This window comes from Larus michahellis, chromosome 17 (genome assembly GCF_964199755.1).
Source record: "Larus michahellis chromosome 17, bLarMic1.1, whole genome shotgun sequence".
In the NCBI taxonomy this organism is placed as follows: Eukaryota; Metazoa; Chordata; class Aves; order Charadriiformes; family Laridae; genus Larus; species Larus michahellis.
Window position 1 is genome coordinate 7,426,583 of NC_133912.1, and position 21,383 is coordinate 7,447,965.

At 42.7% G+C, this 21,383-nt stretch overlaps 1 long non-coding RNA gene across 2 annotated transcripts in view; it reads left to right on the top strand.

The window, feature by feature from the left end:
- Nucleotides 1–444: 444 nt before the first annotated feature.
- The window catches only part of LOC141732290 (uncharacterized), a 58,202-nt gene continuing 37,263 nt past the window's right edge, over nucleotides 445–21,383 (top strand). For both annotated transcript variants that reach the window (XR_012584058.1, XR_012584059.1), the window contains exon 1: nucleotides 445–483. This is a non-coding gene — a long non-coding RNA (uncharacterized LOC141732290). The remainder of the gene's footprint in view (nucleotides 484–21,383) is intronic.

Below are 21,383 nucleotides of genomic sequence, written 5' to 3' on the forward strand. Positions count from 1 at the left end.
CAGAGTAATTCCACTCCATTCCTTCAGAAAAATAAAGAGCCAAGAGCTTCTTTCCTAAGCATTCAAATTACTTATTGACCACCTCCACACTTCAGGCTTTAAACACTGAGGCTGTCATTAGAAAGATGGCTCTAAGGATAAGCCAAAAAGTGTGTGCCATTCTGAATCCTGTTCCCTGCCATGAGGACTACCAATAACCTCTAGTCTTAACTACAAAATGCTGCTGTGGGAGTTTCATAGACCGGTTGAAAGAGTTCCTACTTAAAAAAGCAGTATCTCATTTGGTTTACCCCAAATTCTTATAGCTCCACTCCCCCCCAAGAGCACTGAGCAGCTGGGAAAGTTGGCAGGTGGAAATTTCTGTGGAAACAGACAGGTGGGGCTTATAACAGTCAGCTGCATGTAGTATCTTAAAAGGTTTGTCTCTAAGAGCCTTGGTGAAGTCTTTGAAGAGATGGGGTCTTCTGGAAAGCAGTGCTTAAGGTATTGAATTCAATTCTCTGGATTAATTTTTTTTCTGCTGAAAATATGCTTCTGTGGATGAGTAGAACAGGCTTTATGACAAATGCATCCTATTTTTATGTCTGGTCCTATTTCTGGGGGTTGTTTTTAGAGGTGAAGAATCAGGGAAATTGCTTCAACAGTGAGTTAGGTAGTGGAGTAGGTCACTCAGTATGCTGGCTTGAGAGCAAAGGGGACTTTCTAGCCCCAAAGAAGTTGTTTCTTAACAGTTGATACACAAGAGAACTGTCTGTTTTCAGGTCAAGGTTTAGGTTATGTCTCTGCTGGGAAATAATTCTTGATTCTAGAGCTTGATTACTTTTCTGGAGAACATGTAGTCTTCATGGACTTGATTCTTTTGTCACAGTAAATAGCGCTTTTGTGCAGCCTGTGACAATCCTACCATGATTTGCCAAGCACTTCCAAAACATGCCTGGGATGATGACTGACTTTCATCATCTTCGCTGGAAAGGTGCTGCAATGTAAACAAATAATCCACAGCTCTGCAGGGGAGAAGATGCCTCTTTCCTGATGGACATTATTAGCTGAGAGTCATTACTTTGGCAAGTGTTGCTTTTTGTCCTTTATAGATGGAGAAACAGCAAAATCTATTTGTGCATGCAGCACACTTCAGGTCCCAGCAAGCAAGCCAAAGCAATAATGCAAACGCGTAATTTGTTTCCTACAGTGAGAGAATGGTGGGCTCCAGACAAACAGGCTTACTAGGTCTGAACAGACAGCTGGTAAAGCTCCAGTAGCTGCGCTAGGGCTGAAAAGAAACATGACTGTGCTGGAGACCGTCTCCTCTAGCTGAACATCAGTAATTGTTCTTGTTTGCTCTGCTGGTATTCCAGTGTCATCTTTAGTGCTTTAGCCATTTGGAAATGTTGTACTGGTACCTCATGTGAACAAGGGTGAATGGCATATGAGAGGGAGCTCTGGCCAACAACTACAATTGGGAAATACAGGGAAGTTCTGTTCAGTGGCTTCCTCTAGAGTTGGTGTGTCTGAGAAATGCGTGTTGTCCAGGAAAAGCTGGCAGTTGTTTGATCAGAACGGAGCAGAATTTCAGGTTTAAAATGCTCTGAGAGCTAAGCTATATTGTGATGCGTGAGTCATAAATATATTTCATTGTTTAATACAGCATGCTTTTCCTTAGATTAGCTTTAACCCACTGAACCTCTCTGGACTACGCTAAATAAAAGATCAGGAGGGATGATTGTAATGATAATGCCTGTTATTAAAAATCTTTTAGTCACTTCTCATGCATTTATTTTCCTTTTGACATTTGACCAGTGGAACATGTCACGAGTACATTAGATAAACTGGGTAGAAACGGGGGCCAGGCTACATCCCCAAGGGCAGGCTATGGGCTGCTTCTCTGTGGGAGAAGCAGGATCAGCTGCAGCTCTGGAGAACGGCAGATGCAGGAGCAAGGTCCTTTACTGAAACACAAAAGCGGGAAGCTGCTCAGTTTACTCTCTCTGTTCCACGGTATAGAAGTCTTTGGCTTCCAGGCTTGCCTGCTGCTTGAATGGGCTGTCCAGTATCCTGCCTTGCATGGTGGGAATACAATTACCATGTCTGCAATATGGCCTTGCAATTACCTGCCTTCAGATCTTGAAGGAAAACTTCCATATTTTCTGTATGCCAAAAAAGGTTTTCTTCTGTCTGCGTACAAGAGACTTAATTTTATTACATTATGAAGGGATATAGTTGATGTTGTTTTCAATTGAACCATTTTCTGTGGGGAAACGGATGATGTTATGGAAAAAGTTGAAGTGATTCATTAAGCTCTGCTTGATAACACCCAAATCTTGAGAAGATTAAAAAGCCCAACCTTTACTAATTTCACTTTCATTTTTACAGTGACTTAAAATACTAACGCATAATACAGATGTACAGAGCAGCATTAGAGGCTGCTGTAATTGAGACAAAGGAACCCACCATACAATATGGAATGAACTTTCAGTCACCTGTGCTAATATCTCCTTAGTTTTTTTCCTTTCTTTCCCCAGTTGTATCTCCCTGGGGATGCCTTGGGTAATATAAAGATCGCACATGCATAAACTGTATTATTTCAGATGACTCCCAATTAAGTTCTTGTTCATGGATGATGTTCAATTTTGTAAGAATTGGGCACTATGCACAGAGAGAACATCTGCAGAATTGCACTTCAGATGAAGGGGGAGTGTCACTTTCTCAGTATGGTCCCCGATCTTTTTTTAGCCATTATAGTATTTCCCTGCCAGAGAGCTAAAGCCATCTGTTTAGCTTTGAAGCCTAGCTCTGAAATCCAGAGCTGTTTCCCAGTGTTGGCTGTTAAATATGCCCTGTCTTCAGTCCAGGGCATGGACACAGGCAGCGTTTTGAAAGAGGCTATTCTGCTGCTGATGCTTTTTCTTACTCATCAGTTGAAGTGGGAGAGGATAATGACATCTTTTGCATTAAGTCAGTGACCAAGGAATTGAGAGAAGACAGCTAACTGAAGAGTAAAGGCCAAGGTCCCAAGTGACTCTCAGAATGCCGCCCTCCTTCAATGGACCTTTCACACACAGAGGTGCCTGGGTGGGGATATCCATTTCTCATTAATCAGGGAAAGCCTGCAATTTAATGCACTGAAACTAGTCACAATTGTTGAGCTCTGAAATGATACAGTTGTTCTTCTGTCTGTTCTCTGTGCTTTCTCAGTGCCTTGATGTAAGCTTGGCAGTCAAGATGGTTATATTGGTTATATCATTCAGATAGCAGGTCTGTGGCTAATATCTTCTATTTCTGATGGCTTCATGTCACAGAAAACTGAAAAAGACAATACCTTTCCACACGTCTTGCTGATGTTATAGTTACCTTCTTGGATTCTGTGGCATACCAAAGGCAAATTGCATTACATGTCATCAACAACTGCAAACTTGGGAATGGCTGGCTGGCTAACACCCACCCGCACATTCTGGGGGAGGATTCCTTCATAGTAACACTTGCAGTGGAAATAGTTAAACTTTGCTCCCATAAGGATGTCCTTCAACACCTCACATTCAGACATTCTCATGAGGTGCCCTAGCTTCATTATTTCACAGGAGTATTTTGAAGCAAGTACATCTTTTCTTTGCTTAACTGTAGTTGGGCAGCAGTGAGCTGTCTCCAAAGCTGTCTCCTGTCTCCAACTCTCTCCAGAGAGTTCTCAGGGTTGCACAGTGAGCATCCTTTCTCTTAAGTTCAGAACAAGGAGGAGCCTGGGAGATTGGTGGCCCAGCCAGCCTCATAGCTATCGGGCGTCTGCTGGGATGCTCACAGAACGTGGCAGACAGGAGAAACCACAGACCTGGGTTCCAGGGGGGGAGAGAGAGAGAGAAGGAAGAAACTGCTGAAAAAGTTATCACGTGAGGCCCGTTTTGCTTCGCCTTTGTGTTAAAGTTTAAGATGATCCTAAACTCAACCTGCTGCTGGCAGTGGCTCCTGGGTGGGGTGGAGAGGACAAGTGGTTTCTCTGTGGAAAGGCCCCATTAGCACCAGTAGTGCTGACTACAGTGGTGCCTGGGGCTCTGGGGGGGAAAAGCAGAACTCAAACCCGTGCAGCTGCCATTGGTGCCACGTGCTGTGCTGCAGAAAGAGCACTCCTCATGCTTAGCCTCAAACAGAGGGGTGTTTGTAGCAAATCGCAAGCTTCGCCTCTAATTAAAATGTCATACTTCTCATACTCAAAGAGCCTCGAAATCTCTCGCTGAGACCTAAGCTGTTTAGCTGTTGTAAAGCTGTCAAAGGCATAACATTAAAAAAGTTTGAGGCATAGACAGATATCTCTCCCTTGGTGTGACATTTTTACTCTGATGTCACTTTGAAGATGTTTTTCTTAGCAGTGATGCTTGAAATTCTGCAAGATGATGGATGTGACTGGCAGCAGGAATACTGGTCTCCCTGTACTAGTCATGTCTTAAAAAATGAAAAAAAAAAGCAATAAATCCAACAGCTCAAATAACAACCCAAAATCTCAGCAGTAACTGTAGTCATGAAGTCAGTCCAGGGAGGGGTTTTGCGGGTTTGGGGGTTCTTTGTTAATTCTTTTTCTTTTCTAAGTGCACGCTCTCAAGGGCTCAAATTTGTGACAGGAACCTGTGGTGTTCATTTTACTCCCTTTAATCTCCAGGTAGCAGATGGCGGGGGGCAGGGGGAAGTGAGGTTTGAAGGAGTGACTTCTGCCTGCTGTGCACAGTGCATGTTTCTCAGCTTGTCTGCGTTGATCGCAATTGGTGCCTTTACTGAGTTGTAGAGACATGAGAATTAAAGGCAGCATGGTTCACTTCCCCATGCCTTATCCATATGTATGCACTTCTTTGGTGATCTCTGTGTGTTCCTACATGTGATGGCATTTATGAAAGACGAGGGGAATAATAGGAAAGCAGTTGGGGAATGTGCTAATGTGATATGGAAAAGGAAGGATTTATTTTTTTTTTTTCTTTTTAAGCATCAGTATGTTTTTTACATATTCGACTGTGATGTCAGCTAATATCGCATGATCTTTTCTTGCTTCTCCCTCTTCTTGGGAAGCGAAGTTGAAATGTTTTGGGATACCAGAATCCCTCATAAATGTTGTGCACCAACAGGTATTAAAGGTTTAATTATTCGGTAAGGATGGTTTGGGTTTTATTCTTGATGTTTATGTCCAGCTCTGAAAATCCTGCAGCTGAAATAGAGAAATCAGGTTGTATGGGTCTCCAGAAATCTGGACTCAGTTGTGAGTGCTAAGCCTTTGCAAAACTTCTGGCTTTCTTGTATCACTGATTCCACCAGCTGCTTATCAGACAGGAACAAAGGCAGATGTTCTCAACTGTCACTTTGTTAAAATGGAAAACTGGGACTTGGGGGGGAGGAGCGTAGATTTGGTTTTCACACAAGACAGCCTAGATTCTGTTTCGAGGACCTATGCATGGTAGCATAAATGGTAATTATAATAATATCTGTCTTCAGACACAATTTGTGTTACTCGGGACACTGGTAATCCTATAATTTGATAAATTTTATCCAAGAGTGTCAACTAACTGTATGAAATGAGCAGGATGTTAGAAATGGGGAATTAGCCTAGAATAAATCTTCTCTTTAAAATTTGCAAGGAGAAAACCAAAACAAAAAATGTCCCATTCAAGTTGCGTTCTAATGGAACATCGATAATACAGCATGTGTTGCTTGGTAACCAGCCCCAAGTAAAACAAAGAGGACACTCAGAAGAGTCCTCCCTGGAATAATAATATCTTGCAATGAGGGCCAGCACAGAAAGAAAAAGCTATCACGAGGAAGCGGTGTTCAGCTGTGCTCTAATCTAGGGGAGATCTTTAAACGCCACTTTCACAACAAAAAGTAGGATATTCTTCTGGATTCATTTCTGCTGTGCAGATTGCTGCATTTGAAGCTTTGGTCCTAGAGCTGCATGCATTTACCTGGTTTGCACAGAGATAATCTGCTCTTGAGATGTTCCGCAAAACGGCAGCTGCGGGCATCGTCCAAAGGAGGAAAGGGCTGGCTGGAAGGCATACTTCAGGCACTCAGACTTTTTCCATACGGCTCCTTCTCTTAACTTTAGCTGTATTGATTCAGCTGGGGAAAGTGAATGTCTCCACTGCTTAATATCATTTGAAATATTTACACAGAAAAAAGCAATCCAATTGCCACATAACTCAGCAGCTCATTTCTGCCATCACTCTTGACAGAAAAACAAAACTCAGCTCGTATATCATAGAATGCTCTCTAGAAAAGCTTAATTAAATTTATAATGAAAATAACAGGGGATTAAGAAGACACAGGGGAAATACATTCCTCTTGCAGAGTGTTACAGAAGTGATAGAAGCAATTTGCAGAGAAAATTACCTGTTTGCTGCTAAGTTTCTATAGAAATTAAATGAGTCTTTATAAACTCTGTAAAACTGCATTCCAGCCTCCGCTTTGTGACTGTGCAACCTGCAGCTTGTTATTTCTAAAATTAGTCGTAGGTCTCCATCCCCGCCCTTTTTCCCTTGTTCAAATGCATTTTAGTCTTTTGTCCCTGCTGATAAATATACTGATGATTATATCATGTTCTTAACCAAGAACTGCCAACGCTGACAGTCAAGGCAGCACATGTCAGTAGTGTCTTTTGAAGGGAGCAGTAACAGGACATAAATCTTCTAAATGGCTCGTTTCTTGAGCGTGCTGTTTAGACTCTTAAAAATACCAAAATTGTTGACCCTTGGGCCTCACAAAAATAATTTCTTTCAGGTATCCAAAGCTGCTTGGGTGAACAGAATGGTGTTTCTCACTTTGTCACTGACCTTGTTCAGGAAGGCGAGTGTAAGCGCTTCTCCAGCACAAGATGTTTCCTCTCTCATTAGCCTTAGCAATGTCTCTCCGCTGAGTCTCGCGTGGACTGAAAGGACTGCCTGTGGCCTTGAACTGCAGGGATAGCTCTCGGCACAGCCTCCAGTGCCCAAACTCAGGATGGAAGGCAACCATGCGTGCTGAGGATCCTTGCCTGCCCCTGTTTGGAGCATTTGTACAGCACTTTCAGCAGTAAATTCTCAGCACTCTAAACTCATCTTAGAGTAGTATCAGAAAGCTTCATATTCATCTCCTTGTTGCACATCTGATTTTCTGCAGTGTTATTTCTTCTATTGCATATGGGGCAGGAGGGAGAGTAGACGGAGCTTTCCCAATACCTGGAGAAAAGGTGATTTTCTGTGATAGTGTTGGGAAGGTCGCTGTATTTGTAAAGACTGAGATCTGTAGATAGGAAACAGAAAGGAAGGGGCACGTTCTATTTTGCATAAGCCTTATGTAGGCCAAATTTGCCCTGGCTTTCTTTGGACCTGTGGTCTTGGATCAGAAGAGGTTTCTTTTGATCTGAAAAGTGCCATTGGTGAACAGTGTTGTGCAGCACCCACCTGTCAGTGATCTCAAATGGCAGGGCTCCCCATGATATCATTATTCTTCATAACCTGGCGTTTCATGTCGGGGAATTCTAGAGAGTGTTGTTCTTGTACTGTTTGCCTCCAGATGGGATGACTCAGGAGCGCTACCCTGAACATCTCTGTGTCATGTAGGAGTCCCAGCCAGAGTGAACCACAGGGATAGTTTCAAATCAATTGCTCTTCAAAATCTTCTCTTTCTGTGTTGCTCAAATCCTTCTGGAAATGAAACATCTTACAGTGAAAAGGAGCAATGTTTGGCTTATGGTAGTTCTGTGCATGGTAGAAAGGTTTTAACATAGATGAAATCTGAGTTTTCTGCAATTTGTACTTTTGAAACTGAAAGCCGAATTAAACCTTGACAGACTGAATCTCTGGCATATTGCAGTTACAGACGCACATGTGTAATGTGTAATTATAACTCATTACTAATTTGATTTCACGGTGGTTTTCATTTACTCAGCATTATGTATGGTCGAAGATGATGGAGAATCAGTTTGAGAGGTGACTAGGTTCTCGGGCAATTTCAGATGCCTTTAGCTAATGAAATCCTTGCTCCTGACGTATGGAGAGGGGGGTGCTTTTAAGATATTTCTATATGGATCTGGTTAGGAGACTGAATCACAGCTTTTACTGGCTTTTTTAAAAAAAATACACAACCAGTATGTGTTTCTCACATTGCTTTACTACTGCCCTTTGTATTGGGTTGAAGGCACCACTGATCTGATTCCCATGAGCTATTTCTGAAGCCACACCATGCTCCATTAATTCACTGTCATGTAATTTGGGCATACTGAACCAGCTGCCTGCATTCAATTTCCGCTGCTTCTGTCCAGGAGATTCGTGGGGAAAGGGCCAGGGTGTGACTTTTAACACATACAGTTCTTAACAAACGCCATGCAAATAAATTCAGTAAAGAGTAAATATATCAACAGAACCAAGGAATGGTCTTACCGCATCTCGCGTGCTTACCAGGGGGGGTGAAAGCTAGGGCTGTTATTGATTTCTTAAGTGCTGTCTGCTTTCTTAGTGCTGTATCTGACTATAAACAATTTTTCACTTGAGAAATTTACAACCTAACTAAAAGAAAGTGAGGAAGTGGTGATTTGTCATGTGTAGCATGGAGCAATAAAATTTCTGATGAAAAATTTGCTTGCAGGAGAGATGGTTTTGTCATAATCAAAATGCTTTGTGGACATTTCAGTAAAAAGTTCAGGTCTTCTGTGGAGAACTCTTTACAGTAAAATGTTTTGAAATGAAATCGTTCCATTTGCCTTTATGTTTTGTATTAATCAAGCACCAGATCTTTTTGTTTCAATACTATTGGATTCAAAATAATGCTTAATGTAAGTTGACAGTGCTCTGGCTTTTTTCTGATCTGAAACAAATATCACAACTGGAACTTGTTCTGGCTGTCCAGAACTGGCCTATGAGCTCTTCTTGACACAAGTGCCGTAGGGCAGCTATGAATCTTGTGGGACAGCAGGATTGGTCCTAAGGCTTATTCTGGGAAAAAAGGAAGCGTCATATCATTTATGAAGAGAGATCACCGGAACAGACTTATCTCTCACTGATTCTGCATGCTTGCAATATTTGAATTTCTTCCAGAGGAGAGCTGTAGAATGCATCTGGCTTGAGGAGGGTTAATTTTAATTTATGATTAGCACGCACCATGAGACAAGTCTTGTGATCCTCCTAGGAACAGGGTTAGAGGAAAGGATTTGAAAGTCATTGCTACTGTCTCATCCCCCCTCCAAAACTGAAGGGAAAATCTGCGTGAGAGATTGTTCTCCAGACTAAGGACTACCATCACTTACAAGTACATGATTATGGTACTCCAGCAGTTTGCAATTTATCATTCCTAGTTCACTGATCAAAATGGCTCTTTGGGAAAAAGGACAGTCTTGAATACAGAGAAATACAGTCTTTCTGGGGAAAAAAATTCCCAATAGATCTCACTGCAGCACACATCCGTTCATCTTTTGCTGGCCTTTGGAATTTCTCCTACTGTTTTTGTTATTGATACTTGTGGAGGATTAGTGCAGAACAGATGCTGAAGTCCCATTGTGCTGGATGCTGAACAGCGCTGGGTGCCTGCACAGCAAGTAGCAGTGCTTCTTGCCCTGAGGCAACTTTGGTCTAAACGGACAACGCTGTAAAAGTATGGGAGAAGGGAAGATCAATTGTTTCTGCTAGGAGGAGAAACTGCTTCTATGAAGACGATATTTCCCTTTGGCTGTCCTTTTTATTTACAGCTGTAGCAATCGGTTACTCCTTTCTTTCAGCTGAAAGAAAAGTGCATAGTCTGGTATTCACTGCAGCTCTGGGAAGTCCAGAGACAGAATCAAGCCCCACAGTTGGCACTTTGCAATAGCTAGAATGAAATCTCTACAATTTCAAGGTTTCCCAACTTGTTCATCCAGTTCCAGCTCTAGGAAACTGTCTTCCCATCATCATCTTGTGTTTCATTTGCAAAGTCGTTTGTAACAAAAGGCAGAAGAATGAAAGGATTTCAGTGTTTCTTGCCCTTCAGATCATTCCGCTTTACTGCGTAGTGTGGCAGGAGGATGGTCCGGAGTGGGAGAGGGTGAGGGGAAAAAAACATCTTGCCCACAAAAATAGATATCTGCATTAATTCAATGTAGGCAGGTGGCTGTCATCCTCTATGAAGGAATCGGAGAGCTCTAGTCCTTTCTCAGCGCAAATCCATCCCTGATACTACCTGCATGCCCAGTCGCATCTCATTTGCAGAATGATCCCTTCTATCGGTATGAATCTGGTCATAATATCATATGGTCATAGCACAGAGTCATTCAAACTGCACCCCCTGTGTGAGATCCCACGTGTCTGCTTGTAAATGCACACTGCTTTTCTTCCCTATTGTGTCTGTTACTCTCTTCTTGTTTTTAAAAATTACCTTCATTAAAACTCAAACTCCCTAATTTTTATCCTGTCTCCACCCTGGTGTAAGATCTCAGATCTTTCAGATGACCCAAATTTGTCTGAACTTTGACCTTTTCATTCCCTGCTGTCTCTTGAATTGCTTGACATACTTTATCACGTAAGTGGATCTTCAAAGGCTCTCTGTGTGTGTGATGTTGTCTTGTCCTTCTACCCAAACAGCTTCAGGTTAAGCAGCATTCAACTCTATAGGCAGTTCTACTGTTTCGCTTAAAGTTTTCTAAAGCAGTGGACTTTCAGAGCAGAAACCTTTTGAAGTCACTACTTTCTTCTGTGTGTGTTTCCAGTGTTTGCTTCCCTAAGAGGCCCTCTCTCAGCAGTGGGAACTCTGGAGGAGGGAAAGCTCCTGCCTCCCTGTGACTACAATTTGTTTGTTTGGCAGTACTGGAATTATCTAGATATACGATTAAATTAAAATTAAAGTAATCCTGTATTTTGGAGGAAAAGAGATCTGAATAAACACAGCTTGGAAAAAAGTCTATTTTTAGCAGAAATGCTTGGTTTATTCCATGGCCCCTTAGGTGTGGAGAATCAAGATGTTTCTGACAGCAATGATGTGAATGTAGGAGGGGGTGATTTCAGTGTAAGAAGAAATAGTGAATTCTATGTGTTTCTTTTTATTACAAGGAGGTGGTTGTAGGATACGTACTGTATCAGATGTCAGCGTAAGACGTGCCTTACTCCCTTCAGAAGCTTTTCATGGCCTGACATAATTTTAATCCTGCTCTGGCTGCTCTGTTTCCAGACTATCCAGCACTTCCCTGTGCTACTCCCCAGCTTTAGGGAGTATTTTCATCCTCTTCCGTTGAAATAAAACCATGTATCATTTCAAAACGCAGCTCTCCACCCAGTTCCATCACTGCATGCAGGTGTGAGCTAACTTCCATTAGAGTAATGGAAAAAAGTGCCTGACTGGGTATCAAGGAGCGCTTGCTGTTTTCTCCTACCAGGCATTTCATCCCCAGCAAGTTTAACATCTTTTGATCCTTTCATCAGCTGCTACTTTCCTTTACTCTGGCTTAGAGCACAGCATGAAACCCTTCTCTTCTGTAATTTGCTACTGGCCTAGTTATAACCCCTCTTTCTTTTATTTTGGAAAAAAACCACAACGAAACAAAAAACCAAGCCCAAACCAAACCACCAAACCGCAATCCGACAATTATTTTTTTTAAAGCTTGACAATATTTAGCGTCATTATGGCCCCAGAGCAGCCTGAGCTCAAGGGCATGGAGGCAGCTTGGTGAGGAGAGATCATAGTTCAGACTCTGACTTTGGCAGTTCAGTCTTCTGCTCCTCACACCCTCTCTGGTCTTTGGAAAAGTCTTTTGTACCCAGACAAGGCCCAGAAAAAGAGATGTATATCCCTACTATAATGAGTAATGTAGACTGTCTCAGGGGTTCAGAACCATAAAGCTGCTTCCCAGCAGAAGCTGCCTTGTGTTTGGTGTGGTCAGCAGCTGGTGGAGCTGTGCTTGGGACATTTGCCATAGGCAGGGCAAGGACCATGCGCAAGAGAAGCTCCCAGGCTAGCCTTCCTCGTTGAAAGAAAACATCTTTTTTTGCGCCTCTGGGCTAAAATCCCAGAAATGCTGAGACACTGGCATGCTCCCGTTAGAGATACCATAAGAAAGCCTGCCTAATACAAGAGTTGCCTCATGCGAATGAAGGCAGAGCAGCATCTGTGCTCTTTCTACAGTAAGATCACTGCATTTGCCAATAAACCAAATCAGCGAGCAGTTAGCAGTGATCACCTAACCTGGTTACTGTTATCTCTTGATAGGATGCATAGTAAGAGGATGCAGCTGCCACCTGGTCCAGTAAAAACGAGGGGCAGGATGAGAGCAGAAAAGACTGATCGGAGAACTGGAGTTTATGGCAGGAGGAGCTGGAAGTATTAAACTGAGAGAAAGAGATTGCCTCTCTTGCCCTGAATCCAAAGGCTGATGCGATTGCAGCACTGCTTCCATGCAGGGTACTGCAGATCTTCCACTTCATTCAGCGAAAACTTGCAAATGCTTTCTCTCATGTCTGTGTTGCAGCCTCTCCTGGCCCAGAAAACTCTACTTGTTTTTTATGCCAAATTCTGGCCTAAAACACACTTGCTGAAGCAGAGGAAAAGAAAAGGTAGGGGGAGAACAAACAAAAAAAACCCCACAACACATCTGACTTGATAATAGGATTTTGTAAAAAGAGGTCTCGTGTCCCTCAGCTTGGACCTGCATTTTGCTCTGCCTTCAGAGTAAGCGGTATGAGATAATGGAAGAAGCCGACTTAGCCATCCCATACAAACCTTCTCCTATGGACTCAATCCATAATAATTCTCTCCTCTTTGAAGTACTGCTAGCCCAACAGGTTAGCTGACTCAAACATGGAAGAAATCAAGGACATTGTCTTTATTAAAAGTGAATAGCTCGCTCTCTGACAAGGACTGGTGGTACCAATAGCAGTGTTTTGAATACAGCTGGAAGGAACCCTGAGGATACTATCCTGTCCTCCACATAAAACCATCCCCAAAACGCATTCCTTTAACTTGGCCTTAAAAACTATCAGTTACAGAGATCGCTTCCATGGGCAATTCATTTCACTGCACCATTCTTACAGTTTAAAAAAAAAAAGCAAACTAGAGTTTGTATATCTGTAGAGTTCCTATATCTTCCTTGCTGTAGTTTAAATGAGGATGTAAACATTTGCACCTTAAAATAATCAGTCCCAACTAGAAATACACAAAACATTCTCATTTTTATGTTACCAAGCCCTGGATTATGGGCCAAACACTCTTGCGCAGGTGATTTACAAATAGAATAAAATCCTACGAGAATAGAATTAATCACATAATGATGTAGAGGCAGTTGCTCATTGTATCCATGTTGAAAAGCTGCGTTCTGTTTGGTTGGCAGGAAAGACTGCTGATGCTGTTGTGAGTCACTAAGTACTGCTGCGTTTTAAGAAATTGTTCTGCTTTTGCAAGGACATGATGCACTAGCTTTTCTTTAAATGAGTCTCAGATTTACCCAGTAGAGTTCGAATTTATGGACACAGGTATCCAGACTGGCGTTTTGGGTCCCAAACCTGCAAAAGTGCAACCGTTTAATGAATTAACCTTTTTTTATGCTTAGCTTAAGTTAATCAATTTCCACACGGGATCGGTGTGACAAGCTTAACTCTGATTTAATTACAGCTCCCTTCTGTCTAATGCCACTTATTAAGGGGGACATGTGTGAACTCCTGGAACAAATATCCTCAAGCTTTTTTACTCTCTAAAATAAGAATACCTTTTTATGATATACTGAGTTGCGTGAGTTGCATAATTCAGTTAACAGAGGCAATTTGCGAATCGCATAACTAACATGCAGCTACGATGAATTACTGTTTATTTAATGAGTAAGTGCTTCATTTCTGTTTTAAAAAAATCTGGTTTGAAAAATGAAAAATCAGGAAGATAAAAGATCAAAATCATCCAATGGACAGAGAGCTCAGCTAACTCTCGTGGCTTAAGAGCCATGCACATGGCTTAACTCTCCGTCCTAGAGATACATGGTAACAGTGCTTCTGAATTTAAAAAAAACCAAAACAACAAATAAAGACCAAACAAAAAAAAACCCACAAAAAACTCAAACAACCTTACTAGTTAGAAAATATGACGTTAAAGATTCCATTATAGTTATAGAGAGGAAGTTTAGGCCGGGGTCAACAATAAAGAGGTACAGTAATTAGCTGCAATAAAGAATAAAATGAGCCTTTGTTTGCTGCTGTTAATCCTGTGGCACAGTGTCATTACTTTAGAAAAAGAGAAACATCATGGATACTGATAGAATCCAGCTTTGACAGAATGTTAAGTTTGGGGCATATCTGGACTCATTCCATGGCACTTTTTCTGCTCATCAGCATGATCTTATTTATTAGTAAGGCAGAGGAGTGTTCTTATCACCGTGAAGATTTTATTGCCATTCTTTGGACAAAGCTTTCTCCAAGCAGGGGAAAAGAAAATAAAATCCTTATACAGAGTTCAGGGAATTAATTTGTCTTTTTGGAAAAGACTCCAGACTGTCAAAAGGTTTTGCTGAGACTGACCTGCCTTTATTTTGAGTAAATATTTGTTGTCTAATGCCCAGCATGATTTCTCCCAGGAGAGCTGAGTAGGTCTATTTGCTGGCCGGTATGTTCCTCCTTTTGACTGAACACAGTCGTGTTCTGCTTATGGCTCATCCCTAGAGACTCCAGAGAATGCAGGAAAATGTCACAGGACGTGAACCCACTGAGACATTTTTAAAAAGTAACAGGGAGAAAACCAACAACAACCACCATCAAATAAACCAACAGACAAAAACAGAGGAAAAGGTGGAACTCATCCAAAATCTGGTGAGGTTCTTGGAAAAGAGGTGCTTTCAAGGTTGTTTTCACGTTAACAAGATGTTCAGGATGTCAAGACACTTCATGTTGATGAAGGGCTGGGTTAAATGGGCATTTCACAAGCCTAATTGGATAAACATATCCATACAGCAGCAACAGAGGAAACTCACTTCAGCCTTTGGATCTGAGCAGAGGAGCTTTTATTAATTTAGAAGTGAATGGCTGTGCACGCTAACAGAAGTTGACATTCCCTCCCCAGCTTAGTGCAGCTTTGTTTGGCCTTTTTACCTAGCACGATCAGTTTGCCAAATGAAGGTTGTACGTGACCTCTTGCTGCCCTTGAGAGTCTGCTGCGTACTGGAGCTGCTCAGTGCGGCACGCACCGCATTTGCCTTGAGAATGGCTCTACGGTGCTTACTGCTTCATCTTCTCAGTTGCATGTTAGGGCCCAGCCAGGACAGTGAGGAAGGAAGGGACGTGCTACGTTAGCACACCTCTCAGCTTGTGCCTGGTATCCAGACATACGGTGGTATTCAAGTGGAAAATATCCAAACGTTACATTACGTACATCCAATGTATGGACAATGTAATGGACAGAGCGACCAATGTTTGCTAGGATTCATTACTAGGTGTGTGGGTTTCCACAGTCCTACTCTGACCCTGTCCTGTGGGCAGGTGCACGTGCTGGAGTGTTGACTTGCAGCCCATCAGCACAGACCAGGGTAATTGCAATAATTAATTCTTTCATCTCCATTTGGGTTTCATGGGCCATGGCAGCTAAGCACAACTGATAAATTGCCTCTTTTATGCAGTATTGATCTAGGCTGAGAGAAAATACAGCCTTAAACCAAGCAAACAAAACAGATGCTTAAGATTGCCAGGTTTGCTCCTTGAACCTTGATGTCAAGTGAACTGTGCTCTGGGTGTATTGGCACGGGCCCATGAGCGGCATGGGCTAAACAGCAAGGATTAGTTCCTTGGGAACTGGAGCTGCACTCTGATTTCAGGAAGAAATCTGCTTCTTTAGAAAGCTTTGGCTTTTCTACTCAAATTTTACTGGGATTTTTTGGTCCTAAAGCTAACAGAGGACTTGAGAAGGGAAATGACTCCAAATTAGTGTTTTTATTGCCTATATTTCAGCTCATCTCCTCTTCGCAGTCTCCATGCTGAAAGATCACATCTTTGTTTTTCAGCAGCGATTAAAAGGTTTAAAACTTGGTATGTGGGGAAGGGTGCCACAGCAGGGTAAGGCCACTTTTGGAAAGAATTAGTGAATGAGGTCAGGAACTGGGGTATCTGGAACATGCTGGGTGACATGCAGAAAGCACGGACTGTTTAGGGGGTTCAGGCAAGTGGATTATATGAGGTTACAGGCAATTTCAGACGATTTGCCTAGGAGGCTGTGTCTGCACTTTTCTTCATGCTGTGAAGAGGAGAATGCTTTCTCCCATTTCTGATAGCGGAAGTCATGTGTGCTTTGTGTTCACTAGTTATCAGTCACCTCTAAAATTCATCCTTGTGCTGCCCAGGTGTCCTTCAGGTAAGGCTCAGTCGTGCATTCATTCTGCCTTTCTTTTCTCGGTGTGTGCCAACCCTTCCCATAAGTGTTCAGGCTGTGCTCTGGGGTCTCCTGATGGGATTCCCTGGGCTGAGGTCTCAGGGTGGGACTGCACCTTCTCCACTGGTAGAGGACTGGTATTTAGGACTCACAGCTCCTTTTCTTTTCCTCAGTGATTTTTCTCTTTGCTTACTGCATCTGCCAGCCAGAGAGCAGAGGTTTCTGTCTGCAGACAGAGGTCTGGAGTCCAGACAGACCAGGGGTCCGATGGGCTCTGTCACTGCCACAGTCACTGACTGGCAGCTCCTTGGAAGGTGAAAACTTCCCTCATGGAGTTTACTTGAAGACTTTCTGCTTTGAGGAATGATCAAAAGAGGAGGGATTTCCCTAAAAGATCTAAATAACCAGAGGGACTGGGTTTTGTTTGGTTTAGCTCAGATCAGGGCTGTCAGTTTCTTCCACTATTAGTCTTCTAAAAGCAAAAAGGGGAGAAAACTGAAAACGTGTTCTACAAAGATCCCAAAAGAAACAAGTAAAAGCTTTTGTACCACTGCTTGCCATGCTGTGGCACAGCCTCCATTACCCTGGGTGCTGTACAAGCATGGGACTGTCTCACTTCTGGGCCATGGCTTGGCCTAACTGCATTTGTAGACAGACGTGAAAATTTCAAATCCACTTATTATGCCTCAAACACGAACATGGATTTCAGACTCTTGGGGAACATGTAGTTAGGGTGAAAAGACAGCTAGGGGACAAGTCTTATTGCAAAAATATCTTTTCTGCTTACGAATTAGCCTGTCCAGCATGCTTGTGCACATACACGTATGCATACAGTCAGCTCCTCCTCTTGCAGGCAGTAAATATACTGCCTAAGGCCTCTGCTCTCACCTCTAGCACAGGGACACGCCAGGATGAACCCCCTGTGAATGGAGGTGCCCTACCCCACTGCTGGTGCCACTTTGGTGGAAGTGCAGTGACTGTTACTGCAGGGTGACAGCTTACTCTAAGGCTTTTGGCTTTGAGTATCTGTTTCTGAGCACCTTGCTTTATTCAGGCAGCCTCTCTGGGTGAAGAAGAGCGTCTCAACATTAGTCTACTTCATGGAAAACTTCCCTTTGCTTTTTTTAATTAAGAAGGAGGTAGAATTTACTAGCATTTTCCCTTTCACTGCTATCTCTGAATCACATTCCAGTTCCTAGAATTTCACTCTCTGTAATCTTCTTGAGTGATTCTGGGTTTATCTTTGAAATAATTTACTGAGCTTGTTTATCAAAAAGGCAATCAGACATGTTTTTTCCAAGATGCCCTGAGAACTGCCACATAGACCTGAATATTTCCTTTGATAAGTGGGCTCAGACACGCAGGCACATCTCCGCGGCTAAACAGGTTACCATGCATTAACTGAGCCACAGTAAATCACTCTTTGCATAATCTTAACTCATAGCAAGTGCAAGGTAGGCATGTTAGTGTAAACATAATGAAGGAATGTAACCTAGAGCCTTTTACTGCACATCTACCACCAGCTGAGAACATGCACAAACTCAATTACCGTAGCACAGTAAATTGCCAAGCCAGAATAATTCCATCATAAATCTACGTGCCTCAGTTAATTTGGTGTGACTTTTGCAACTAGACTCCAGCTTTCATATATATTGCAGAAGCTGATTCCCTGTTTTTCTGCATTTGTACTGTCATTTATAGCAAAACAGAGTGCAAAGTGGGTGTACAGTGCTACAAAGGAATAAACATTTTTCCTGATGTCTCTGCTTTTAGCCAGCCTACTCATTAGATTTAGACTCTGTAGCCCATTTCCAAACTCACCAGTTTTGGTTTGGGTCAAACCCTTTCATTCTGTATCATTATCTGTACTATTCCCTGCTGGTGAACCCAGCCCACGGCCCATAGGGAAGTAGAAGCAGTAGTTCAGCTCTTTAATATCAACTCCATGTGTCATCGAATCATCTTATGCAATGGATTTAATCCAGGCCAGACAAGGGCACAAAAGTATGTTTTTAACCTACAAGCCAGAGCACATGACACCGTATTTACGTCCTCTTCAGACCAGGCATTGGCAGTCCCCTGCTGTGAGTGAACCCATTCTCATGCCATTACACTGCAAGTCTCTTTAAAGGTACCACAGCAGCTGCTTTTTGCAATCTTGCTGGGTTTTTTTTCCAGGAAACTAGAACAATTATGCCTGATCAAAGTCGCTTTTATTTGACTAAAGCTGTCCCAAAGGAAGGAAGTACTCTGAAAGAGATGTACAGGTGTATTTGTTTAGACTAGCACTGACTGCCTGTTTCTTCACACAGACAAGCTCTCAGCTCATAACCTGTCTCATTCCATCATATTTGCCAGCTCCTGGGTTTTCCTTTGTAGCCTGTTACATTTTCCAGCTTATGGTTTGACAGAGCTCTGAGCTCATGCTCACGAGATCTGCACAGAGATTTTCTTTGTTGCCGTTTGTTCCTGTGTTGCTGCTGTTGTTTGGAGATAAGATTAGATTTCTTGCTAATGTTAATTTTCAGGTTTTTTTGCTTTTTCCCATGGTCTGAAAAGAAAACCAGCTTCATGGCTGCATTACTAAATATTAACAATGGTTATTATGAAATCTTTGATGCAGTTACAAAGCCGGAAGTTATGACCCAATTTTCTCCCAAGTGAGATTTGTAGCCCTTTACATCTGTTCTGCACGCAATAGAAAGGGATTTCTGTAGTGGTTAAACCACAGATGCGTGGAGACAGGAAGCAGAGATGTCCGTGAGGACACTTGTCTTCTACTGATGACTTTTTTTCCCCAAGTGCAGTAGTCACTACTAAAAGCCATCGTATCAGCCTCTGGCTTTGTTCCAGTGATGCTGAAGTCTGCTCTATTCATGAGCAGAAAGAAAAAGCGCAGCATTTCACACTGAACAGGACATCTGTGTGTGCCAGGTTCATGGAGGTGTTTTCTGCCACTGAGGAGCCAGGCCCCGACCGTGCCTCCATTAAGTCTTCTGCTGCTGTCCGTGTTACATGCGGTGTGTCCCACAGGAAAAAGGATCTGGGCAGTGCTTGGATCCTCTGTCTTCTGGCTAGACTGAGCTACAGGTTTATACGGCTCCCTGTCCTCTGCTCACTCAGAGCCCGGGGCCTGTTGATTTTGAAACGCAGTGTGACTCACTGTGGTCAGGAATCCGTCCTACCTTAAGGTATTCCCTGCCCCACTTCTCTCTGCGGAACAGGCTTTGGGTGAAAAGTGAGAAGCTAAAGCGAGGAAGATGCTGCTGAAATGGGTGTGCGTGAAATGATGGAGGGGAGGGGGCAGAAGGCATGTGGTGTGGGCAGAGGGCTGGTTGGGGCAGGAGAAACCAGCATGTTGCTGAAGAGCCATGGATTCATAGCTACCTCTCGCTACTGACTTCTGGGTTAGGCAGGAGACACGCAGACCCCTGCCCACTTGGGCTTCTCACAGAGCTGAAGAATCTCTCGCATGTGAGACAGGGCAGTGGGTCTGAGAGGCTGATGTACCTTGTCTGTCCTCTGTTGAGGAGACTCTCCAGTGAAGTGATAGCAGCTGAGTTCCACAATCACCCTGTAGAGCCTATTTTAATCAGCTTTCTGTGTATTTGTGACATCTGTTTTGCTTTGCTTTCATAAAATTTGCTGCTAATGTACAACATGTTGTATTCCTCTTCCATGTTACAAACTCCCCTAGCAGTGTGTTAATATCTCTGTAGTGGCTTGGTTAAAAACAGGAGCGATGGCTTCTAACATAGAGCAAGCACAAAACCTCTGTGCTGTTTGCTCGCTTCCCTTCAGTAAGTCTGGCATAAAATTCTGCAGCTGAGATTTAAGTGATGTAATCTTTACAGTCTCATCAAAGCTATGGATACAGTTGATTGCATGCAGCAGGGAAGCAATGCTAAGCTTGGTTAAATGTGCTCACTTGTTTTCATTATCCCACTTTTTTGCATGGGCCCAGCATGTCAGCTTGGGAATGCAGAATGTTTTTCCTCATTTAAAGGGCCTGGGTTTTGCTTTGCTTCTGAAGTCCCTTTAAATGCATTTCCAGGTCTCTTAATTATTCATTATACCTTAATTATATTTAGTCCACCATCGTCACTCTTTCTTTAGTGAAGAAAGTTGTTATTTATGAGCCAAAAGTTATCTGTGAAGCAGACGGTCTGGTACTGTCAGAAAGATGGGAGCTGGGGGAGCAGTTTTAATTATTAAAAGAAGCTTTGATTAAAGAGAGTGAGTTAATTTAACAAGTGCAACTGGTTTTCTCTTTTTTTTTTGGTTTTTTTTTTTTTTTGCTAGACAGGCAGAAGAAAGCATATCCATTAATCTGTCAGGCCTGACCTCAAACTATAGGACTCGCTCAAATGCCCCAGGAGATGGACATATCAGTTCTGTTTTATTTCTTTGGAATGGTGTGAACAGTGCTTGCTGGCAGTGGTTTCTGGGGTTGTTTTGTAGTCCACAGGCTTAGAAAGGGAGAACCTCATAGTAGCTGCCTTTTATCCTGACAGGCCCCAGCCAGACACGCTAAAAACAAGCTGGTGTGTGTCCCATTGTTTCGTCCTGGTTTATCATTTACTCTGTTGTGTTGGGTGGAGAGTCATTTGAGCACCTAATTTTCTGTCAGTCATGGTTGCATAGAGTTTGATCACACAGCAAGGAGAATTAAGCATCAGTTGAACTTACATTTTGCATGTTCTGGTTACTGTCTAAGCTGAAGACTTCACGGCAGGGATTATCTTTCTGTTCTGTGTTGGTTCAGAACTTAGTAGGCCAAGACCTTTGGTTCATGCCAAGGATCAAAAAGGCCCTTAAACTGAAATTTCAGTTTGTTAGTTCTGGGGATACATAGTTTTCTACCCTAGCAGTATGAAGGCGATTTTTTTCTTTTTTTTCTTTTCTTTTTTTTTCTTCTTTTTTGTATAAACAAAATAATCTTGGAGAGAACTATCCACAAACTGCATTTGTGTGGCAGTCTAAGCTGAGGTTATACTGTTGTGCTGGCTAAGCCTGGCTGAGTTCACATGTGTCTGTTGGATTCGTTCTTGCATAATTACCAACCGTTTCAGTGGGTAGCTTGA